The following is a 26,366-nucleotide window of genomic DNA, read 5'->3' as shown; positions in this document are numbered from 1 at the left end:
CGGAATACAAACCACACCACTGTAACAAAGTAAACTGTCCATGAAGTGATAGTCATAAGCGCACCTGCATGGATACTCACCGAAATCAAGCATCCCTATGGTGAGGGGCAAGGGGACTGACAGCAATCAAACACTCCAAAGGTGAGAGGCAAGGGGACTCGCCGACAAGCACTGAATGGTGAGAGGCAAGGGGACTCCGTGAAATCAAGCACCTCAACGGCGAGAGACAAGGGGATGCACCGACAAGAACTGAATTGTCATACGCAAGGAATCTCACCGAAATCAATCACCCCAGTGGCTGAGAGGCATGGGGACTCCCCGACAAGTATTGAATGGTGAGAGGCAAGGGGACTCACTGAAGTAAAGCACCCCACTGGTGAGAGGCAAGCAGGCTCACTGACAAGCAATGAAAGAAGAAATAAATTATTCATTGACTTTTACAAAAATATTAAATTCCTAATCCTACTAATTACCCTGTAAACATCAAATCAACATCATCAAATTGCAAAACCCTTTTTTGTACACAACCTATATATCAACAAACACGTTACATACAAGAATCTTAGCTTCAAATGAAAATATCAGCACTTGGTTTTCTTAACCTTGTTATGTTATCAGAATACGAAATACAAAAAAATGTCATTTCTCTGTCAAGGTTAACAAAAATCTCAAAATATTGTTAGCAAAAAATCTATTTCTTACAAAAAATTCTTCAAAAATTTAATTATTTTTAAACAATAACAATCTCTTTCGTGTTCGCAATGTTTCCAATTTAAGCAGATACATGTTATTCTGTCACAGACAATATTTTATCATATATCTTCAATGTGGTTCATCATCCTCATCTTCACACGCCTCGACGTGTCTCCTCTGGGCATGGAATGATGCTCGGCAGAGAGAAAGATTGCAGAAGGTTTTAGTGTATTGTGAATGCTTGGTTGCCTTCGTTCCATTCCTCGTGTACCCATCTATTATTAGCAGCATAAAAACTTACGTTCTTCATCAATCCTCGAATCTTTATGCCAATCCATCGTTGGTTAATTTATCTCCCGTTTCCTGTACGAATAGTCGTCTCCCATCTCTCGGTGTTACATTTGAAAGTGTTGCAATTTGCCATAAGGAATATATTGGACATTTGTATTGCCAGAACAGTGAAAAATGGATTTTTTGTTGGTAGGTAGATGCAATAATGGTCTTGTGTAGGAAGGGATTTAGAAAGTTTTCTTGATTTCTTCTGGTCCAGGTGTACTTTCTTCCTAATGCTGTGCATTGAATCTTCTTGATTTCTTCTGGTCCAGGTGTACTTTCTTCCTAATGCTCTGCATTGAATCTTCTTTTCTTGTTGCACTTTGCTATCTTCTCACTTATGTCTTCACTCTTTTCTGGACTGGGAATTGGGATTTAAGACCTGCTTAACGTCATTGTTGTATAATCCATTCTTATAGTATTTTCTTTCAAATTGTTGTGTATCCTTTACTGTATCAGGTTGTTCTTCAGGATAGATTGGACATCCTTCCATCGTTGGCTTGCTTACTCCCATGAGTGTTCAGGGAATGTTCCGCAATTGCTGAATTCCGTATAGTATGACGATAATTTCAGCCATTCTGTATCTTGAGTTACAGAAACTCAACTCTTCTTCTTCTGGTGAATTCAAAAATTTGTTTGTCATTGATGTAACACATCTGCCTCCATTCCGGTTTGGTGGACGTACATCACATCTCCTTACGCTGCCCTAAAAAGTTTTCGATAGAAGTGGTAAGTACAGGATGGCGCAGGGAAACGGGAAATTTCGAAATAACGTCATTTCCATGAATAAATTCATAAAACTAGTAATTTATTAACGAAAGTGAATGTATTCAGTAAGCCATTAATCAGTATGTCTTTACAATAAAAATGTCCAAAAGCGTCTCTTTACTGTTTAAAGATGACATCGGAAAGATGTGCTCCCATTCGGCGTTCACACTCTAACAGCCTGTTATGAAAACTCTGGAATGCGCGGTGTAGCAAATCTTGGGCATTGGCAGTGATTTCGTTTTCAGTGTTCTCCTTCAGTTCATGGATTCTTGCAGGACGTGTACGGTACACCTTGCCTTTAAGATATCCCCACAGGAAGAAGTCGCACACACTAAGATCAGGGGATCTCGCAGGCCATGCAATGTCACCGTTACGTGAAATAATGCGTCTTTCAAACAATTGACGAACTGTTGCCATCGATTGTCGAGCACTGTGTGACGTGGCTCCGTCCTGCTGAAACCACGTGTTTACGACGTGAAGATTAAGCTCGTACAGTCTCGGTGTAAAGAATGTTTGAAGCATTTCAACACATCGAGCGGATGTTACTGTCACTGCACTACCATCCTCACGTTCAAAAAAATAAGGGCCGATAACACCATGACATGATACAGCACACCATATTGTGACCTTGGCGCTATGTAGTGGTCGCTGGTGAAACTCACAAGGAGTGTCCTGTGCCCAATAACGAAAATTCTGTTTGTTCACGAATCCGTTCAGGTGGAAATGGGCTTCGTCTGATATCCATAAGTTACCAAGGAAATTCGCGTCCTCGTTGATTTTAACCAATATCTGGCTTCTAAACTTCATACGTGACGCTGGGTCTCGTTCATGTAAGTGTTGCACAATCTGCAACTTATAGGGATGGAAATCTAATTCGTGCAGTATTCTTTGAAAGCTTCGTCGCTTAATCCCTAGCGAAAATGCATGCTGTCGAACGGAGCGGCGAGGACTTCTCTCGATTGCAGCTCTAGCAGCTGCAATGTTCTCTGGGGTACGCACCGTTGGAATGCCACCTGGAGGTTTCTTTTTCAAGGCAGATCCTGTTTCTCCAAAATTACGCACCCACGTTGTAATCGCATGCGCAGATGGGACACGTCCATGACGTCCAAGCTGGTAATGCTGTCGAAATGCTCTCTATCACCATTTTTGTAAAACGCTCTCACAGCTACTGCACGTTCCGCACCAGTACAATTCTCCATGATTACTAAACGGCAATACGTTCACATCAGTTGTGCAAAGTTTCGAACATCTGCCTGCGGTACAGTGCTGCCAACTGTAACGTTCAAAATTTCCCGTTCCCCTGCGCCACCCTGTATGTAACACTTCAGCAAAACTGTTGTTATGAAGATCGCATGTGACATCTGCATGAAAGAAAATCACGTCATGTCACATGTCGACTCTGTCCAGGTTTCGCCATATATACCCATACTTTTCCACAGAGGTGTTATCCTCTTGGACTGTTGCTCCCACAAAGGCATTTCCTTTCGTCATCTCGAATGCTGACGTACCAGACACTCACACTCGGTGTTCCTTCCTCTCATACCTAACCGCTCTACTCACTTCTGCCATCGATCTGACAGCTATGACGATGCTTTGTTGTTGATGACTTCGTGTATAATACGACACTGTGAACACCTTTGTCCATCTTACATCCCAAAATTTCTCTGATTTACGTATTATTACCTCCTATCTAACTTTTTTGGGTTGCTCTACCAGACTGTATCAAAGCAAAAATGATTATCAAAAACACCTTCTCCCTTAAGATACATTACAAACACTACTAATACTAAACTACTAAGAGACTTTACAAAAATTCTGTATTAAAAACAACACATAAGTTTCTCCTCATCAAATCTCTTAATAACTTCACGTCTATTTTAACAGATACATGTAGATCAGCATCTTTTATCCCTATTCTATATGTACACTTTCTTTTTTTCCTTTTCACTATCAGTAGAAAGGTAACGGTTTCCTCATCTTCATCACGATGAATAGTAAGAGGAAAATTGATGGTGATGATGGTTAGTGTATTAGTATGTCCCTTTTTTCTCTTTCTAACTACAGGTACATCATACTATAAAAACTCGGCTCCTCTTTTTCTCTGCAATCTCTTCTTTTCAGCATAAGCTGTAACAGAACTTCAAACTACAATATATATCTCTACTTCTTGTCTCCCTTTCAAAAAATTTCTCCACTGTCCAATTTCATTGTTCTAGAGTTTGTACTTTTATCAGTTGTAGTTATCCCTAACCCTTCTTATAAACAGTAAACTTTTATCTTATTTTCTCACTCTGTCTTACACTTCCTTATTGAAATCATCCCTGTTTTAAACTCACATCCCTCTATCTAAATACTTCAAAGAAATAACATGTTTCTTGCTTTCCTTAATGATTCTATTCTCTCTTTTAATTCTTATCTCCCAACAACCTCTTACATCCATTTTCCTAACATCTCTTTTTACCACCAACTTGTGGTAACTTCCAAAAATCATACATACTTCTCATACTCCCATAAATGTCTCCTCAACAAAATGTTCACCATCCATGAAGGAACGAACCACAAATAAATACTTCCTTCTTACACGATACTTCATACACATAATTTCGCGGCTTCCTTTCAACCACAAAATCAACTTCTTTCTACTTCACGCTACATTTTAAGAGAGAATCTACTACTATTTCGTCAAACTATCTGCATGCTAATCTCTATCTTTCTCCTTTGTTTCTACTCATTTCCCATAACACATTTCCTCTTCAGAATGATTACTTTAGTTCTTACTTTACTGTTCTTCCTTCACAACTATATTTTTGGTACACAGAGAAAGTTAACGAATTTATTTTAATGAGATGAGTACAAATTAAAAAAATTTATTTGTATGTATTTTCTTAGCTTCCCTAGTTTTTGACTTGTACATTTTACTCTCATTGGAATTTGGATATCTGATACATCTAATTTTTCTTGGGGAGTTGATATTTACTGTTTTGCCGTTTATACACTTTCAAGTGACTCACATGGGGCAAGCCCAATGATTTTCCTGTTTTTGGGTTAATCAATTCGACTGCATTATAATGAACTACCTTACTTACTTCCGTAGGGCCTTTATATACCGAAAAGGATTTATGGCTTTGATGTTTTTTCTTGCTGGAGAAATGCTGGATTTTCACAAGTACTCTTTATTCTCGTGAAAAAACTCGTGAGGTTGCCGTTTTGTCTGCCCGGTTCTTTCTATTTAACGCCGCAGCATTCAAATTGTTCAGTGCCAATTTTACTAGCTGTTGACGTACTCTGGATACTGGTGGGAATTTAATTATTTCTCGGATTTTATCTGGTGCCAGCATCTTTTTCAGAACAGTTATTGGAAGTAATAAAGTACTGCTATGTGGCATTTCATTTACCACATCCTGGAACTCAGACAAATGTCTGTCCCATGTATTATACTGCTTGCTGCAATACAAACGACAGAGGGTTTCCAAATACTTCATCGTTCATGCAGCCAGGTTGGCATCTGGCATATATTTGGAAATATAAATGGGTTTAATCTTATGCCTTCGCAGAGTGTTTTGCCATTGTGCTGAATGATATTGTGGTCCACTGTCCGACAGCATTTTCTCAACACGACCAACCTATCAAAAGAAATTTTCTGTCAGAGCGTTTCTGATACTACTCCCAGTTGCTTTCTTGAAGGGAGTAAACGTCACGTATTTCGAAGTTAATTCTAGGACAACGAAAATGAATTCATGACCTCTCTGCGTACGAGATAATGGGCCCATGAGATCTGTTGCTGCTACGTGTCTCTGTAATAATAGGGAACATTAATGGTTTCGCTTGAAAAGTTACATGTTTTGCTCTCTGGCATTTCTAAAATTTAGCTAGGAATCTTTCTTATTCTTCTCTCCATATTTGCGAAGTGACAAGACATCTTTTAAAGAACATTTCTTAGGACCAAAATGAGTGTTACTCAAATGAGTATAGCAAATATACTTATTTATAAGATCCTGTGGTATGCAGTCAACCCATAAACTCGTATCTGTATTACGTCTGGAGAACAAGACGTCGTCCTTTATGAGATAGAATTGTCTAATGGCCCTTGGTTTACGGTTTTTCCACTTAGCTTTAACTGGGGCAAGATCTGGGTCTTTATCTTGGTCCCTGCCTAACTGTTTTAGTGTATTGGTGACGTAATTTTCAAATGACACATTTTTCAAGTAATACATGGCTACCTGCTCTTCTTCTGTATTACTCACTCTGCTTCCGTTAACTCCTTCCGGCAATCTGGAGGGGATATCAGCTATGATGTTTGATGGATCAGGCACATTCCTGCAGAGTTAACATCCACCGACCTAATCTTCCTGGCAATAGTTTTGCACTGAGCATAAATTCCAGTGCCTTATGGTCAGTAAACACATTGGTTTTTTCGACCAAAGTATCTGAACCTACAAAACGCCCATACTACTGCCAAGGCTTCCAACTCTGTGATCGAGTAATTTTTTCTCACATTTGGTAAGTACTCGACTAACGAAATCTGTCGTCTTTCTTATCCACTTTCCGTCTTCTTCATATTGTTGAAAGAGTAATACATCATAGCCTGTTTTAGCACTGTCGGACGCCATACAGAATTCCTTCATCAAATCGGGATGCGCTAAAACTGGGGCATTTAACAATGAATTTTTGTTGTTGGAACTCCTGTTCTGCTTGGGCATCCCACACCTAGGGCATCTCTATACCAGTTGACGCGCATAAACGTGGGGTAGCAAGGTTTTCTATCCAAATGAACTTTTTGTAGAAGTTAATGAGCCCCAAGAAGCCAGGGAATGTCTTTCTTTTTTACGAAGTGTCTAAATTTTGTATTGTAAGCAGTTTGCTAGGGTCTGGTTCAATTGCTTGTTCAATAGCAATATGGCCTAAAAACTCAACCTTTTTATTCCCAAAACTGGAATTCACTATACTCACAGTTACTCCATACCCTTTTAATGTCCTTAGAAATTTATTAAGCACCCATTGTGAAGTTTCGCTTCCCTGATTCCAATTCTGAACCTGTGCCTGATCAAGAGTGTCCATTTCATGCTTCTCCTGCTATCATGGTGTAGTCTAGTGTGTTATATTTTATTTCACGGATGCCCCACATGGTTTGTTAGAGTTTTTAATATTTTAGTCATATGAATTGAGCGTGATCACTTGATGATGAGAACGTTGTTTGTCGAAAGGTATTATTTTGCTTTGTGTAGTACAGTTAAAATGGCCGATTGCCACCAATTACACACATCAAAAAAAGTTTTGCATCACCTCGGTTCCGAGAGTTCCGGAACCTGTACAGAAAATTGGAATAGAGATGAACATAAACATCATTTTCACCCTTTTTATTGCTCATGAAAACCACACATTGCATGTTGTACCACCATATAGCGAGACCTTCAGAGGTGGTGGTCCAGATTGCTGTACCTCTAATACCCAGTAGCACGTCCTCTTGCACTGATGCATGCCTGTATTCGTCGCGGCATACTATCCACAAGTTCATCAAGGCACTGTTGGTCCAAATTGTTCCACTCCTCAACGGCGATTCGGCGTAGATCCCTCAGAGTGGTTGGTGCGTCACGTCGTCCATAAACAGCACTTTTCAATCTATCCCAGGCATGTTCGATAGGGTTCATGTCTGGAGAACATGCCGGCCACTCTAGCTAGTCGAGCGATGTCGTTATCCTGAAGGAAGTCATTTGTGCCATGTGCTCCTGCGATTTGATTGTTCCGGTGTAGTGTATTCGATCTCTTTCGCTTTGCGGTAGTAGTCAGGTTCGTAACTGAATTGGCAATTTTTATTTAAATGAACTGAATTTTTTATTATTGCAGAAATCTAAGAGATCACCTGAGGCATTCGAAGAGTCGATATATTTATGATACACACACACACACACACACATATATATATATATATATATATATATATATATATATATATATATATATACACTCCTGGAAATGGAAAAAAGAACACATTGACACCGGTGTGTCAGACCCACCATACTTGCTACGGACACTGCGAGAGGGCTGTACAAGCAATGATCACACGCACGGCACAGCGGACACACCAGGAACCGCGGTGTTGGCCGTCGAATGGCGCTAGCTGCGCAGCATTTGTGCACCGCCGCCGTCAGTGTCAGCCAGTTTGCCGTGGCATACGGAGCTCCATCGCAGTCTTTAACACTGGTAGCATGACGCGACAGCGTGGACGTGAACCGTATGTGCAGTTGACGGACTTTGAGCGAGGGCGTATAGTGGGCATGCGGGAGGCCGGGTGGACGTACCGCCGAATTGCTCAACACGTGGGGCGTGAGGTCTCCACAGTACATCGATGTTGTCGCCAGTGGTCGGCGGAAGGTGCACGTGCCCGTCGACCTGGGACCGGACCGCAGCGACGCACGGATGCACGCCAAGACCGTAGGATCCTACGCAGTGCCGTAGGGGACCGCACCGCCACTTCCCAGCAAATTAGGGACACTGTTGCTCCTGGGGTATCGGCGAGGACCATTCGCAACCGTCTCCATGAAGCTGGGCTACGGTCCCGCACACCGTTAGGCCGTCTTCCGCTCACGCCCCAACATCGTGTAGCCCGCCTCCAGTGGTGTTGCGACAGGCGTGAATGGAGGGACGAATGCAGACGTGTCGTCTTCAGCGATGAGAGTCGCTTCTGCCTTGGTGCCAATGATGGTCGTATGCGTGTTTGGCGCCGTCCAGGTGAGCGCCACAATCAGGACTGCATACGACCGAGGCACACAGGGCCAACACCCGGCATCATGGTGTGGGGAGCGATCTCCTACACTGGCCGTACACCACTGGTGATCGTCGAGGGGACACTGAATAGTGCACGGTACATCCAAACCGTCATCGAACCCATCGTTCTACCATTCCTAGACCGGCAAGGGAACTTGCTGTTCCAACAGGACAATGCACGTCCGCATGTATCCCGTGCCACCCAACGTGCTCTAGAAGGTGTAAGTCAACTTCCCTGGCCAGCAAGATCTCCGGATCTGTCCCCCATTGAGCATGTTTGGGACTGGATGAAGCGTCGTCTCACGCGGTCTGCACGTCCAGCACGAACGCTGGTCCAACTGAGGTGCCAGGTGGAAATGGCATGGCAAGCCGTTCCACAGGACTACATCCAGCATCTCTACGATCGTCTCCATGGGAGAATAGCAGCCTGCATTGCTGCGAAAGGTGGATATACACTGTACTAGTGCCGACATTGTGCATGCTCTGTTGCCTGTGTCTATGTGCCTGTGGTTCTGTCAGTGTGATCATGTGATGTATCTGACCCCAGGAATGTGTCAATAAAGTTTCCCCTTCCTGGGACAATGAATTCACGGTGTTCTTATTTCAATTTCCAGGAGTGTATATATATATAGGGGGATCAAAAAGTCAGTATAAATTTGAAAACTGAATAAATCACGAAATAATGTTGATGTACAAATTCACATACATGCTTTGAATGACATGGGGTTTTATTAGAACCAAAAAATACAAATGTTCAAAAAATGTCCGACAGATGGCGCTTCATCTGATTAGAATAGCAATAATTAGCATAGCAAAGTCAGGCAAAGCAAATATGATGTTCTTTACAGGAAATGTTCAATATTTCCACCGTCATTCCTCAACAATAGCTTTAGTAGAGGAATAATGTTGTGAACAGCACTGTAAAGCATGTCCGGAGTTTTGGTGAGGCATTGGCGTAGGATGTTGTCTTTCAGCATCCCTAGAGATGTCGGTCAATCACGATACACTTGCGACTTCAGGTAACCCCAAAGCCAATAATCGCACGGACTGAGGTCTGGGGACCTGGGAGGCCAAGCATGACGAAAGTGGCGGCTGAGCACACGATCATCACAAAACGACGCGTCTAGTAATATGGGGTGGAGTACCATCCTGCATAAACATCGTACGTTCCAGCAGGTGTTTATCAGCCAGGCTGGGGATGATACTATTCTGTAACATACCAGCGTACCTCTCACCCGTCACGGTAGCAGTTTTTCTGTCCAGCGCCATCTGTTGGACATTTTGTGAAATTTGTTTTTTTTTTAGTTCTAATAAAACCCCATGTTATTCCAAGAATGTGTGTCAATTTTTACCTCTCTATCTACATTATTCCGTGGTTTATTAAGTTATCAAATTTATACTGACTTTTTGATCACCCTGTATAAAGGGTGTATAAGATGACAGTTTGTAACGCATCACAGAGGAATAGGGGAAGTCGAGAGGAACAATTTGATACAAGAGACATGCGGTCTGTCAAGCCTACAAAACCCACGTAAGCTACAGTCCATGCGCTTGGCGATATGTTCAGTAACCTTTCGCTCTCATATGCCATCGTCTTAGTCGGCTGTTCCGCTATTATTATTTATTTAAACCAGCGTAAGCCACGGCATGGTAAACTGCATTTAACACTGCATTGCAGCAGTTTTCGGTCGGCGCGGCTTTCTAGAGCTCGGCAGACTTGTGGTGTCAGTGCTGTGTACAGTTCACTATTTCTTTAGGGTATAAAGTAAACAGCTGGTAAACGGTGGCAGTGACAGTGACAGTGACAACTCAATACACAGAACTTGACAATGAAGAAGATGACGAAAAAAGAAACATTGCAGGTGACAAACTATAAAGAAAAACAGACACTGTAAAAACGTAGTACGGCAGGAAAACCACACCATGTGGTAAGAAGCCATAATAATACGATAGCCACTGATGATGCTGCAACTGCAGTGAAACATGCCCGGTACAAAAAACAAAACTGTGTTTTGCTAAAGGCGGACCCCATCCAAAAACATGTGTTATAGGTATAAAGGAAGTTCACAGGTGCACAGATTGATTGCATAAAAAGAAGCAGTTTAGTGATCTATCGTCACAAGCCTTTAAAAATGAATTAGAACGACAAGAGAAGGATGAGACTGCTTAGTATCTATTTTGCAGTCGCATAGTTGACAGGTACTACAGATTTGCTATGGAGAACGACAATATAACACGATGCAGAAAGAATTTAAAGATTTGGTTGACCATGAAAGAGCAAAAAATTAAAGCGCACGATAGACGGGATTCATTGTTTTGTACTTCAAGAAGTACTTTGTGCTAAACTTCGAGGTACGAGCACGTGATGGGAATGGTGGTACGAATAGTAAATTTTGTAAACTCTCATGCATTATTCCACTGTAAGTTGCAACAGTTCTCGATGTGATTCAACGAAAAGTATTGAGACTTTATATACTACTGCAATTGATTGAGTCAAGTGTCATCCCGCTATTGTTGAATCTGTGAAGCAAAAAGGAGAGCATGAACCAGAATTAGAACACCCAATGTGCATATATATATATATATATATATATATATATATATATATATATATATATATATATATATATATATGTGTGTGTGTGTGTGTGTGTGTGTGTGTGTGTTCTTATTATTATTATTAAGTGAATCAATTACGAAGTCTTGTAAATTGTAAGTAAGTGGTGGCGTAAACTCAGTTCTATTTAGTTTTCTTTAGGCCGTTGAGATTTACGGAATTTGGTTATATGCTTCGTCTTCCGCCATGACTACTTCTCATTTTTGACCATGAATACAATATTGACTTTTATCGGACTTCCTCTTCAGATGCAGGCAGCTACAGTGACATGAAATTAGCATAGTGCGCGGAAGAAAAGAAAACTTTCGTGGTTTTGCACTAAAAAGAACTCTCGCACTTCACATTTTCATAAAGATTATTATTGAGGTAACACAATATTTACTACACATTTCTCACAAGAATACGTCTTCTCCCCACGAGAACTAAAGACAGAGTCTATGTAATAATTGACCAAAAATTGAATGAAATTTTTATCATTTGTCATTCTCCTTCCGGCGTAGCAAAATTCATCTCTTCCGGCGCTTACAGAGGCCGCTCTATTGTTTATTATCATTGCTTTTTAGCTTTTGTCGTAGCTTGTTGAGGCTTTTCCTTATGTACCTATACAATTGCCCCCACACTGTGCGGTGACATCCAATGGAGGCGCACAGTGTTTTGTGTACACATGTACAGCTTAAATTTAAATTTTTGCCGAAAGGGGTACAATGACCTTTATTTGTCAGTGTATTTTCCTTTGTATATCGGGTTGGAGGTGTCAGCTTGTCTTGCTTACACATTATCTTACAGGAAATACATAACTCACATACGGAATAATAATCATTGAATATTTACATGAGAACGCTGCAAGACTAGCTACTTGTCCTTTTAGCAACATTGCCAATCTCTGTGTGCATGCGCACAAAATATATTTATTGGCTGTGCAACAGCCGTTAATACTCCATGTACTATAGTGTACGGTCGTTCGCGCTTCCACTAGCGCTTTTCGTATCATTTTCACACTCAGTGCCGTGCTATCCGTCGAATACTTTGCTGTGGCATGGTTTTCCACCGTGAGCGCGGTGCATGTGCGTTTACTCTTCAAGAACCGATGCTGTGGCAGATAATTCACCTTTGATACGGCCCGGGAAGAAATCTTCTCCGTCGTATCCACATTTTCAGTGGGGTGAATTATGCACATCAACACCCGACGTCAAGGTAAGTGATGCTTGCACAATTGTAGTTTGCTGATTAGTATATCAGACGTTGCGTAGCATAACATTACCAAAATTGATTCACTGCACTATTGCACACGCGTTTGGATACCACTATACAGGGCGTTTCAAAAAGAAAGAGCAGATTTCAAACATTTATTTCTCAAAAACTACAAATGATAGAAACACAATTCAAACGTTTCTTGTCAGAGAAAGGTTCAAAGTTTTTCAATGGTCCGCGCAGAAGTTCCATGCAAATCCGCAGTGGCGCTGGCGTTTGTTTGTAGGAAAATGGCGACGACACCACAGGAACGATCATTTTGTGTGCTGCAATTTGCAAAGTTAGAGTCCATTGTTGGTGTGCAACGTGCATTCCGCCGTCAATTCAACAAACAGCCGCCTCGTCATAAGCAAATTTATGAGTGGCATCACAGATTCGTAGAAGATGGTTGCATCTGCAAGCGAAAAAGCACGGGTCGTCCACGCACATCGGATGAAAATGTCGAGCGTGTCCGTGCAGCTTACGAAAGGAGCCCTAGAAAATCCACGGCACGGGCAAGTCACGAACTAAACATGTCTAAAACAACGGTATGGCGCGTTCTGAGTAACCGTCTGCACATGAAGCCGTACAAACTGCAGTTATTGCAAGCATTGCGTCCTGACGACCACAACAAAAGGTTCGAATTTTCAACTGCAATTCTACAGGACATGGAAGAGGACAATTTTGCCGAACGATTAATTTTTTCAGATGAATCAACGTTTCACATTTCTGGTAAAGTTAATCGGCATAACGTACGAATTTGGGCGAGTGAAACTCCGAGGGACGTTATTCAACATGAAAGAGACTCACCAAAGGTTAACGTCTTTTGTGCAATTTCGGTAAACAAAGTTTATGGACCTTTCTTTTTCATGGAGAAAACTATCACAGGAACCATTTACCTGGACATGTTAGAAAACTGGCTATTTCCTCAACTTCAGGAAGATTCAAATCACTTCATCTTCATGCAAGATGGCGCCCCACCACACTTCTCTGAACCTGTACGACGGTACCTAAATAACACCATTCCAGGACGGTGGATTGGAAGAGCAGGAGCACAAGATCAATGTCATCGTCTGTGGCCTCCCAGGTCACCAGACCTTACTCCCTGCGATTTTTATTTGTGGGGGTACATAAAGGACTGTGTTTATGTCCCACCTATGCCCGCTACTCTTCAAGAGGTACGACATCGAATTGTTGCGGCCGTGAATTCGGTAACTAAAGACCAGTTGCGTCGTGTGTGGCAAGAAATGAGATACCGGTTTGATATTTGTCGTGTAACAAATGGTGCTCATATTGAGGTACAGTTTTGATATTTGTTGTGTAACATTTGGTACTCATATTGAGTGAAGGACCGTTGGAATTGTGTTTCTATCATTTGTAGTTTTTGAGAAATAAATGTTTGAAATCTGCTCTTTCTTTTTGAAACGCCCTGTATATTTCGTCATTTACTTTGTCGTGAGAATCGTTTTAGTCCTTGAGTTCATCTTTTACATATGGCTCGATATACACTTAAAATTCACATATACATTTTTACATAACAATGCATATTACAGTGGCTTACATCTAAGGCTGATATTCCACCCATTATTTGTATCAAACATAGAAAATTCTTAAATACTAAAACATTACAAAATTCCTTCTTCAATTACAGTTACTGTTTAGTACAATTTGTTTGTTAACTTAAAAAAAAATTCCTTTGTACATAAATACAAATAACTTATTTACATTTCATTACATTGTGTTACTACACATGCATTTAATGCATCCACATTTTATTTTTCAGTCATGCATACATCAGTTATGAGAGTTTAATATTTTCCTAGGGAGAAATGGGGAAAAACATTTCCATCTGGATTCTACATTACGCGTTGCTGGCTTAACTACGCTTTGGCGCCGCCTCCTGCCTTGGGGAGGGAATAAGGAATACTATTCTACGGGTTTATGGATTACTACGGAAATGCCGCTCGTCCTTTCTTAAATCACTTATCAAGGAACTTCTTTTTCATGGAACCGAAACGTATTAACGGTTCAGGTACCATATACTATAGTGTTGCCTATATTTGTTTATGTGTAGCTTTATGTTCGTAATGCAGAAGTTTCTGCATTACGTCATGCTTACCTCTTTACAATTACATGGCAATGCCGTCGTTTATATTCACATGAGACGTGATATGAATTGATCAGTTTTGTTTGAGGTCACATGCCTTCGTGTTTAGTGCACTTTGTTGTCAGTAGGTACATCTACATCTACATCTACATCTATACTCCGCGAGCCACCTTACGGTGTGTGGCGGAGGGTACTTATTGTACCACTATCTGATCCCCCCTTCCCTGTTCCATTCACGAATTGTGCGTGGGAAGAACGACTGCTTGTAAGTCTCCGTATTTGCTCTAATTTCTCGGATCTTTTCGTTGTGATCATTACGCGAGATATATGTGGGCGGTAGTAATATGTTGCCCATCTCTTCCCGGAATGTGCTCTCTCGTAATTTCGATAATAAACCTCTCCGTATTGTGTAACGCCTTTCTTGAAGTGTCCGCCACTGGAGCTTGTTCAGCATCTCCGTAACGCTCTCGCGCTGACTAAATGTTTTGTAGTTGAACTGCAACGATGTATATTCTTACTCTCCATTTGCTTGGTGACCAAAATATACCCATAGTCATACTAATAACAAAATCATTTCTTTGAGTGCGGCCCGTTTTTTCATTTGGTACCTATAACACCCGTCGTACATCTCTTCTTCAGCGTTATGTCGATGCACTGGTCGCTGCAATATATAAAAGAAAAACTTATAACTAACTTAAAAACTAATTTTGTTTCGTAGCTTATACGTCACTCATATACTCGGTCATCACATTCGTTAGCAGACGTTTTTCATACTTCATTCTTATATGTTTGTATATTTATTCACTTGCCATTTTGTTCTTTTTATTCATTTGCCCTGCAAAGGAAGTTACTGTGACACCTCCTACGGTATCTTATCTTTTGTTAGCTAACACATCCTGTATGTTTCGTTGTAATGATTTCTTTTAATTCTGATTACAGTGTATATATCTTAGTATTGACGCAACCTCGCATGTTGATATAATATTATATTCTTTCGTTCCCTGATAGTGAACATAGTTGTTCCGTGTTATTATTTATTTTGAAATTGAGTTTGATACTTGTGTAGCTTCGCTTTTCTATTTGGTTGCGCCGCGAGTTAGTTTGTTGTGCTTGTGCAAGGTCAATGTCTCTTCCCTAGTACTGACGTAAGCATGCATTGTTGAGCGCGCACAGCTGAGTCGTACGCTGCTCCAGTTTGCATTTCGCTTCGTATGCAGCTGTGTTTTTACACTTCCTTCTAGTCAAATGTTTGTCTTTGCTTACAAAACAAGAAAATTACTTAATTCTATACATATTTAATTCAAAATACTCAAAATAATTTTTTTTTACTTATAAAACTATGACATTACTTACCTGATTACTGCTTGCACTTGTTCTGCTAGTGTATTTTTCGTCGATTGTAGTTCATGTTGGTGCAGATTGTCTTTTATATCTCCTTACTCATCGAATCGTACGGAACATGTTTGAAAATCTGATTTGCCCCCATGGCTTATAAGGTCTATAGTACGGAGCTCAACTGCGACCGATTCGGGTTTTCCTGCGGTGTAGTCTGATCTACTTCTGTGCACGGAACAATTTCTGTCAGTTGTACTGTATGATTGTTTCTCCAGTTTGAATTATTACCAGCTTGCGGCATACTTTCTCGTGTGTTCATATAGCTGTTGTGAAATGTTGCCGTATTGTGATTTTGTTGCACAAAGTTTGGCTGCGGTACGGCGTGCGGCGTGTTACTGTTGTTGCCGCGCGCCTGTCATTGGTGCAGCTGACTGTTTTTATTTACACGTGGTGCATAGTTTCGAGAGGAGGGATTGAAATTAGGTTGTGGATGGTAAACGTTCATGTTATAAGGAAAGTTTTGTTCAAATCTCTTGTTCCTGGCATTTCCATTCCCATATTCATTACCACGGTTAATGTATTCTTGCGGTTATGCGTACCAGCCTTGCTGTATGTTCGCGTCTGGCTTTTTGTATTGACCATTCGAGCTATGTTGTTGTGATGTTTGGTTATCTGACGCCCTATTTGTTATTACTTTCTCCTCATATATTAGGTTGATTGAATCTAAAATGGATAGAAAATATTCTATGTTGTGATCAGGTGTAGTAATTATTTTTTCACGAATGTGTGATGGCAAACGACATTTTAAAATTTTCAAAACATCAACATGAGAAATAGGATTCGTCCAATAACATGCTTTATTGAGATACTTCTCAAAATACCTTGCAAGCTACCATATTTGCTATTAAAAGGGGCGGGGTTAAAAACCTCTCGCCTAAGTCTCTCCTGTACGGCTTCTGACCAATATTTGTCAAGAAATGCCCGTTCAAATTGTAAAGATGTGGCACAGCGCTCAGCTACTTCGGTCGCGCACAAAAGTACATCGCCTTGAGTGCACCCAACAACAAACCTCATCTTTTGTGCTTCCGTCCAATTTCTAGGAAACAGATGTCGAAAAGCGCTAATAAATACAACAGGGTTCTTCATTTTACATTCACTCGTAAATCTTGGGAATTGGCAGTATCGTGTTCAAATGGATCTGAGCACTATAGGACTTAACTGCCAAGGTCATCAGTCCCCTAGAACTTAGAACCACTTAAACCTAACTAACCTAAGGACATCGCACACATGCATGCTCGAGGTAGGATTCGAACCTGCGACCGTAGTGGTCGCGCGGTTCCAGACTGTAGCGCCTAGAACCGCTCGGCCACTCCGGCCGGCGACAGTATCTTAATAGACCTTCCTCAGCAAATATAGCGGACAAGCTATTTGCATTTTGTGCTGTGTTTACATAGCTGTCACAGTTATTTACATTTCTCGTAGGAACAGGTTCTGGTGTTATGCCATGTAAATTTAAACTCTGCGATCTCTAATTACTACTGGCATTGTTTGTAGGGTTTGCAATGATCTCTATGCATACGTTACTTTGGTTTGCTGTGGCTGGCTCTTTGTTTATGTGTACAGCTTGTGTCTCTGTAACACTTTCCCCTAAGTAGATGCGTATCCTCTGCTCTGTATCTAGCAAAATGGTGTTCACCTTATCGATAATGTCATTTTCCTTTTGCTGAATAAGTTTCAACTACATCATAGATAAACCTACATTCCTTCTCTACCTTTTCCGCTGCGGTACTGGTTTTGTCCAAAGTACCTACTTCAGCTTGTGAAATTACATAAGATAAATTTTCATTAATTTTGTCTCTTTCCATTTTGGCACAGACTGATTCGATTTCAAGTGACGCTACTTTTAAAGTGAGTTCATCAATAGCTATTGGTATATTTTCGTAATCCTTATGCAGGACTGACTGACCTGGTAAAAATAGCATCTGCAACGAACCATACAGATGTTGGCTTGGTTCCTGCTCTCATGCGGTATGACCAGCCCCAATTGAACAGCTCTGTCAGGAGGTTCAATATGGAGCTAGATCAGCTGCTTAGGGCAGCTACTTTGTCAAGCATAGGTTTGGTTCCTGTAGATGGTATTGGTAGGTGGGACTTCACAAGACATGGCCTGCATCTCAATAGGAAAGGGAAGGGTAAACTGGCTGGGATGATAGCAAAATCTTTAAGGGGGGGGGGCACTGAAACTCATGGGAGTACTTTTTTAGGCTAAGATCAGTATCCAATCATCCTACTTTGATTGAAATTAACCTTAATGAAAAGTTCAGACAAGCAGATGCTAAAGATGTGAAAATATCACAAGATTCTCATAAAAGTATAGTGAAAAATAATGTTAGTACGTCACAAGATTCACATAAAAGTACAATAAAAAATAATGTCAATATATTGCATCAGAATATCAGAGGATTAAAAAACAAAGTAGATGAGCTTCTTGTTTGTATAGAAGATCTAGAAACTGAGGGTGGAATAGATGTATTATGCCCATCTGAACATCATATAGTCACAGGTATGGCATAAGAAAATAGTGAAATATAATTGTAAGAATCAATGTAAAAAGCCATAGCTTACTAAAGGTGTAAAAGTATCTTGTAAACAGAAAAGGAAAATGAATCCTATAGCCAGGAGGAGTAATGGTCCCAATACAATGAAACATTATAAAAACTACTGCACTGTATTAAGAAAAGTCATTAAAAAGTCCAGACGTATGTGCATTATGTCTGAGATAAGCACATCTGATAATAAAATTAAAACAATTTTCAATATTGTGAAAAGAGAAACAGGGCAATCTAGAGCACAGGAAGACTGTAATTCTACCAAATACAATGAAACGTTTGTTAACAAGAAGTCAGAAGTAGAAAACATTTTTAATAATCATTTTAAGTGTTGTAGAGAAAATAGGTTCCAGCTACTCAAGAAAATGCAAGGCAGTATATGGAAGAGGCAGTACCTACGCAACCCACCTCTCCTACTGAAATTAGGAAAATAATAAATTCACTCAAAAGTAAAAGCGCACATGGAATTGATGGCATTTCCAACAGAGTACTAAAAGCTTGTTCCCAACAAATAAGTAGGATTCTGAGCCACATATGTAATAGCTCACTCAGACAGGGAATTTTTCCAGATAGACTGATATATGCTATTGTTAAACCATTTAATATAAAAGCGGATAGCTCTGATGCTAACAACTACCGCCCAATCTCACTTCTGATAGTTTTATCCAAAATTCTTGAAAAAGTAATGTATTAAAGAGTAGCATCACATATTTGTAAAAATCAAGAACTAACAAAATGTCAATTTGGTTTCCAGAAAGGCTTTTCAACAGAAAATGCTATATATGCTTTCACTGATCAAATATTAAATGCAATTAATAACCGAAAATCACCCATTGGGATATTTTGTGATCTCTCAAAGGCTTTTGATTGTGTGAATTGTGAAATTTTTCTGGATAATCTTAAGTATTGTGGTATGAGTGGGACAGTGAACAAATGGTTTAATTCATACTTAACTGAAAGAATGCAGAAGGCTGAAACCAACAGTACAGATAGTCTACAAAAACCAGCACAGTCCTCTAACTGGGGAAGTATCAAGAATGGTGTCCCACAGGGTTCAGTCTTGGGTCCCTTACTGTTCTTTATATATATGAACGACTTGCCACTTTATACCCATGAACATGCTAAGTTAGTTCTTTTTGCTGGTGATACAAATATAGTAATCACACCCAAGAAGCAAGAATCAGCTGAGGAAATTGCAAATAATGTCTTTCAGAAAATTATTAAGTGTTCCTAATTAAATTTTGAGAAAGCACAGTTTATACAATTCTGTACAGTAAATGGCATAACATCATTGATAAATATACACTATGAACAGAAGTCTATTGCTAAGGTAGAATACTCAAACTTTCTGGGTGTATGCATTGATGAGAAATTGAATTGGAAGAAACACATCGATGATCTCCTGAAATGCTTAGGTTCAGCTACTTATGCTATTAGGGTTATTGAAAATTTTTGTGATAAACATATCAGTAAATTAGCCTGCTATGCCTATTTTTATTCACTGCTTTCATATGGCATCATATTTTGGGGCAATTCGTCATTAAAAGCATTCATTGCACAAAAGCGTGTAATCAGAATAATAGCGGAAGCCCACCCAAGATCACGTTGCAGACATTTATTTAAGCAACTTGGGATATTCACAGTACCTTCGCAATACATATATTCACTTATGAAATTTGTCATTAATAACCCATCCTAGTTCAAAAATAACAGCGAAGTGCATACCTACAACACCAGAAGAAAGGATGATATTCACTATTCTGGATTAAATCTCACTTTGGCACGGAAAGGGGTGAATTATGCTGCCACAAAAATCTTCGGTCATTTGCCAATGGAAGCAAATTCAAGGAATTTCTGAATGACAACTCCTTCTACTTAATAGATGAATTCTTAGATATGAAGTAGTAACTGTAAAAAAAAATAATTATTTTGTGTGAAGAAAACTTATGTTAAAGTGACACGTTCCACATCATTACGAAATGTCGTATTCATGATCTATGGAACAAGGATTAATGTATGTATGTATGTATGCAGTTTGTTCATTACAGTAGAGTTGTTCTTTATTGTTGAAGTTAATTGTGTTTATGCAGCTTCCAGATTTGTGTGTGTATCTTTAATCGCTATTATTTGCTGCTCTACTGTATCGTTCTGCTCGCCAAGAGTGTCTAATTTCTGTTTTATTTCCGTAATGTCATTGTTTACTTCGGAAAGTACATCATTCTTTAGCTGTTTTCCATGTCTTTAAATTTTACATTCATTTCCTCGTGAAAATTCTTAGTCAAATCACTGATCTGTTGTGTGACTGTATCCTGAAAATCTTTTAAAACTTGTTTCTGTTCTTGTTTTATGTTGTTTATGGCTTGTGTGACTATTGTCAGGTTTTGCGACAAACTGTCAAATTTTGTATTTATGTCCATTCGCAAATTGGTTTTTATATTTTTTTACGTCTGCACCCAATCTGGTGTTGGTATTTTGTATGTCTGCACGCAAACTGGTGTTTGTATTTTGTATGTCTGCACGCAAATTGGTGTAACTGGTGTTTGTATTTTTTATTTCGGTGCTGAAGCTATCGAGTTTTTGGAGTATTGCGGCAAGTGCGCTATTTTGGTTGCTATTTAATGTACTTTGGTTGTTAACAACTGTACTTTGTAAATTGACATTTGGATTTCGTATGATGGATGACGGTAAAGTGTCATCAAAAATTTGCTTTCCATGTTTTCCTGGGCGAGTAGAATGTTAATCACGGAGATACGTGATGTAGTTTCATGCATTGTCATCAGCGTATCATCAAAATTAGAACTCTGTGAAAACTCACGAGCACTTGTTACTTTGGTTATGTTCATCTCTGAACTACTTAATACATCTAACTGTGGAAGACATGGTGCTGGCAAATCAGATGTTCTGTCTTGAAATTGTATGCCATCTTGGCTCAATACATTTTCGCCATTGTCAATAAAAATGGAAACTGATTTGTGTACCATTTTGATTGAATATTAAAATTAAAATTTTTGAGAATAGAAAACTGAAATATAAAATTTTTGGAAATTTAAACATATGATTTACGTGTAGTGAAGCGTTAATTGGCTACTTTTATGACGCACTAAATGTCGTGACACAAAAACTTCAAACTTTTCTCTCGCTAATCATTACGTAAAATTTCTGAAAAATTCATTACAATACATTTAGGAAGGGAAATTAAGGAAATTGATGTCTAATTGCTACGCAGGAGACGCTACCATGCATAGCTAAGCAAGCGGTTGCGTAGCAGTCCTACATTTGTTGCGATGAAACAAACAGCATATTTCCAAAATTTTCCGTAAATTCTGGTTTCACTTTTGAGTCCCTTTTGAGCTGGTTGCTTTATCGACACAAATTCATGGTTCTCGTTATTTTGCTCCCAGTCGTGATATTGCACATGAAAATTTAAAAATAATTAGCACATGCAAAAAATTTCATACAATATCATACATAATTTTGAACTTTATACTCAACTGGTTTCATGGCTTTCTAAATGTCATGTCACCAGGTCGCCAGTTGTGCTAATATATATAAAAATATATGTAATATAATAAATGTTCTTATTTTTAACATTAATCGAAATAATTACGAAGTCTTAATTTACAAATCTTGTAAACTGTAAGTAAGTGGTGGCGTAAACTTACGTCGATTTTGCTTGCTTTACGCCGTTGAGATTTACGGAATTTGGTTATATGCTTCGTCTTCCGCCATGACTACTTCTCAGTTTTGACCATGAATACAATACTGATTTTTATCGGACTTCCTCTTCAGATGCAGGCAGCTACAGTGACATGAAATTAGCATAGTGCGCGGAAGAAAAGAAAACTTTCGTGGTTTTGCACTAAAAAGAACTCTCGCACTTCACATTTTCATAAAGATTATTATTGAGGTAACACAATATTTACTACACATTTCTCACAAGAATATTTCTTCTCCCCACGAGAACTAAAGACAGAGTCTATGTAATAATTGACAAAAAAAAAATCTATGAAATTTTTGTCATTTGTCATTCACTTTCCGGCGTAGCAAAATTCATCTTTTCCGACGCTTACAGAGGTCGCGCTAGTGTTTATTATCATTGCTTTTTAACTTTTGTCGTAGCTTGTTGGGGCTTTTCTTATGTACCTATACACCGGAATGAATGGAAACCTTGCATTTTCGTGGACTCGAGTGCACACGGACCACATTGAGACATTTCAAGGTGAGAAACAACTTACTTGTTTGTCCTCTGAATCCTTCACGGCGGCATATCTCAATAAAATCTCCTCGGTTTTCAAGCATGCCAGAGGTTGTAATTATGCCTATTAAAGCGGAAAACCGTACCAGCCCTGGCAGTCAGTAGATTTTACTCCGGACGACGATGCCGGAAATAGTCGTTGAAAGCTTGAGAATTTTGTACGAACTGACTCGGCTTGAAAACCTAGATGATTTTATTCAACTTATTTCTGATTTTATGGGGATGCATTTAAAAAGAAAATCGTATTGTGGAAGGGACAAATTCTCCCAAATAACACCGACCACTTCCCTAAGCTCACGGGTGTTAGAGAAAACGCGAGGTGTGAAGAATTCGTTGTGGTCTTGAAAGAAGTACAAGGATATTTTTCTAAACGTCTTAAAGATATTGCCAATATTACACCTGTTTTCGAGCTGTTTTCTAGACCTATTGCCGTTTCACTTGAAAGCGCTACTACGAATGCCCAGATGGAATGGATTAATCTGAATTGTAATTCTCGTTTATAAGACAAATTCTTTTATATTAACACTGTCCAAGAGGTCTACGTTGTTTTTCTCTGAAAGAGTTCACACGTCTCCATGTGACAAAATAATTCGATCAACATACCTGTGTGAAAGGCTTTTCTCGGTTATGAAACTAAATGAGTGATTATGTGGCAACCTGAGTGCAAAAGTCTGTGAAATTGTCTGCATCCGTCCACATGCCAACAGTTTGTTCCAGATAAAAATTATGGAAGGAAGATTGGTTTTAAGTCCCGTCAACATCGAGGTCATTATCAACGGAGCACAAGCTCGGATTTTGTGAAGGATGGGGAAGGATATCGGCCGTGCCCTTTCAGTGGAACCATCCTGACATTCGCGTGGAATGACTTACGGAAATTACGGAAAACCTAAATGTGTATGGTCGGAGCGGGCTTGAACCGTCGTCCTCCTGAATGTGAGTCCAGTGTGCTAACCATTGCGCCACCTCACTCGGCGATAAAAATTATACTTTTGTCTTCAGCACACCAAAAATAATTAAATGATAATGAACATTTGTTTTATGTGTGATCTATGTTGTTGAAAAATATGAAATATGAAACAAAGCCGTATGCAGTGCGACTACATTGTCATTTAAATGCTGCACATTCTCAGTTTCCCACACTCAGATAGCGAGACAGCTAAGGTACATGAGTCAGTGCCCTGTTCACAAGCCGAATTCTTGGCTGTCCTTATTTACACGTCCCTTGAGGGTTATGAAGGAAAACGACTTTTGTAAACGTTATGCAAAAACTACAACCCTTACGTGCACAGTAATTTTGTAATAAGAAAGCCAGACGAAAACAAAAATTTAATTGTAACTTTTATGCTAGTAAAATTTAAAATATTTTGAGAAAATTTACACAAACGTCAGTTTTACATTTTGTAAGCGATGGAACAACTGGTTTTCAATGTTCAGGGGCGACTTCAGCCAACATATACTTATACATACACTTGTACGAGTAATTAACTACTGTTGCATTACATATGTCAATAAATATTACTGATGCAATATTTATGACATTAAAAACGAAGTATGCATTATATGACTGTTCACTGATGCATCAAATCCTAATTCTATGAGTAAAATAATGTACATGTTATGATCACATCATTTTCTTGGCCTCATTTAAAAATTCATTGGCTTCTTAAAGACTCGTTTCTAAAATTTATTTTTTGACTTTTTCTTTGAACTGTTAAGAACTGAAAGACTGAGGTATTACATTAATGAGTTTAAGTGATTTGTCTCGAAAACACTTTTCCAGTTTTTTACAGTTAGAGGAGGATGACACCAGGTAATGTTTGTGCCTGGTGTTGTACTTTTGATAGATGTTATACTGCTGATATCTACAATAGTTGTCCTTTGATCTTCATCTCATACAACAAGATATATAATGATAACAGAGCTAGGTTTACAACGAGCTCTACGTGCCTTGCTGCACATTATTCTCACTACCTTCTTTTGTAATTGAACTGCATTGGTTGGATTCTTTTGGTTGCCGCTTAGGATGGTACCATACGATATATGACTATGCAACTGGGCATAGCAGATAACTTTCAGCACCTGAATGCCAAGACAATACCGTGGTTTCCGCGGAACAAATATACTTTTACTAATTTTACATACCACATTTTCTAAGTGTTTTGAAACAATTGTGGTCCCATACAGATTCACAGCATTTAATTCCTGTTCCAACTGTATTATGATATTCAGGTCCTGTGTTTTATTTTTATTAATGTAGGGGAGTCTGCATTCGACAAGGTTCGTCATTATCAGTGGTGCAATCTACTTAATATTTGAATATATCAGTTGTCTCTGATGTTATACAGACAGCTGAAGCATCTGCAAATAAATAGATGTAGGAATTATATGGCAAGACTTCAGTACAAATAATAAAAAAGAGTGGACCCAGTGTCGAACATTGAGGAACATGTACTGGCAAGTACCCAGATTCCGTGCCATTTACAACTTTCTGCATTCTGTGTAATTGCTCTAATTCAACATCGTTTTCTGAAAAGCCGTAGAGCTGCAGTTTATTTGGTATTATCTCTTGGGATACAGTTTTAGAAGTTTTGAAAAAAAGTCTACTCAGAACCAACGATTTGTTTTCTAGTTGCTTAATGCACTGTGACAGAAATGACCCAGCACCTTTAATTGTACACATGCCTGATCTGAAAGCAAAATGACTATCGCTGAATGTCTTGTATCCTTCAGAGCAATTTACTATTTGTTTATTCAGTTACTTTTAATAGCTTCATAACCACTGATACATAACTGACACACAATTGTTGGCTCAACGAGCGCTTTGTGGAAACCTTTTTTTAACGGAGATCAGTATATCTATGGCAAATCACTGTTGCGTTATTGTCACCGTAAATAAAGGGTATCTATAATCTGCTCTTGTATCAAAGTTTAATTGATGAGATTGTGTCTTTACAAAGATCACTCTGTAGACTTTCGGTAAAATACCTGTGCTAACAACCCACTAACTAAAATATCCTGAAATGGTACAAGTGTGTGCCAGATCTTGTCTGTCCTAACACTGCTACAAAGGTACAAAACAAGCATTCACTCCACTGTTTACAGGAACGCATAATCAACCTGCTGAGATGACCGCTCCACACGCCAAACAGAGCTGATGATGAACCATGACTGATGCTACGTGCTGCGTTTTAAAAAATTTTGTCCCAGATCTACCACGCAACTGTTGGTGGAAGAAGTCAGAGTTGCCACTTTCAGCCGCTACAAAAATAGTGACTCGTCGAGGAATGTCAAGATGTAACATCCAATATTCACTGTAGCGTTTTAGGCCTCGCATCGGATACTAGACTACTGTCTTAGGCCGTGTACCATGTACTATAATACACTTTTGTAAGCTCACACGTCGGCAAATAAAACTTGTAGATGAGGCAATACACATCAGACTCCTATCTTTGATATTTATTCTTACAGAATTAATTTATAGTCTTGTGTATTGATAAAGCAACGAAAAGCTTCTGATTTACAGCAATTATAACCGTGTTTCCGACCATCTACGTATCTAAATACAGTATCTTGAAGATGGGATAACGTCTTAGACCTCCTGGCAACAAACAGACCTGAACTTATCGAATCACTTAACGTAGAGGAAGGTATCAG

Source organism: Schistocerca serialis, chromosome 8 (genome assembly GCF_023864345.2).
Source record: "Schistocerca serialis cubense isolate TAMUIC-IGC-003099 chromosome 8, iqSchSeri2.2, whole genome shotgun sequence".
NCBI lineage: Eukaryota > Metazoa > Arthropoda > Insecta > Orthoptera > Acrididae > Schistocerca > Schistocerca serialis.
This window is presented reverse-complemented; position numbering follows the sequence as displayed.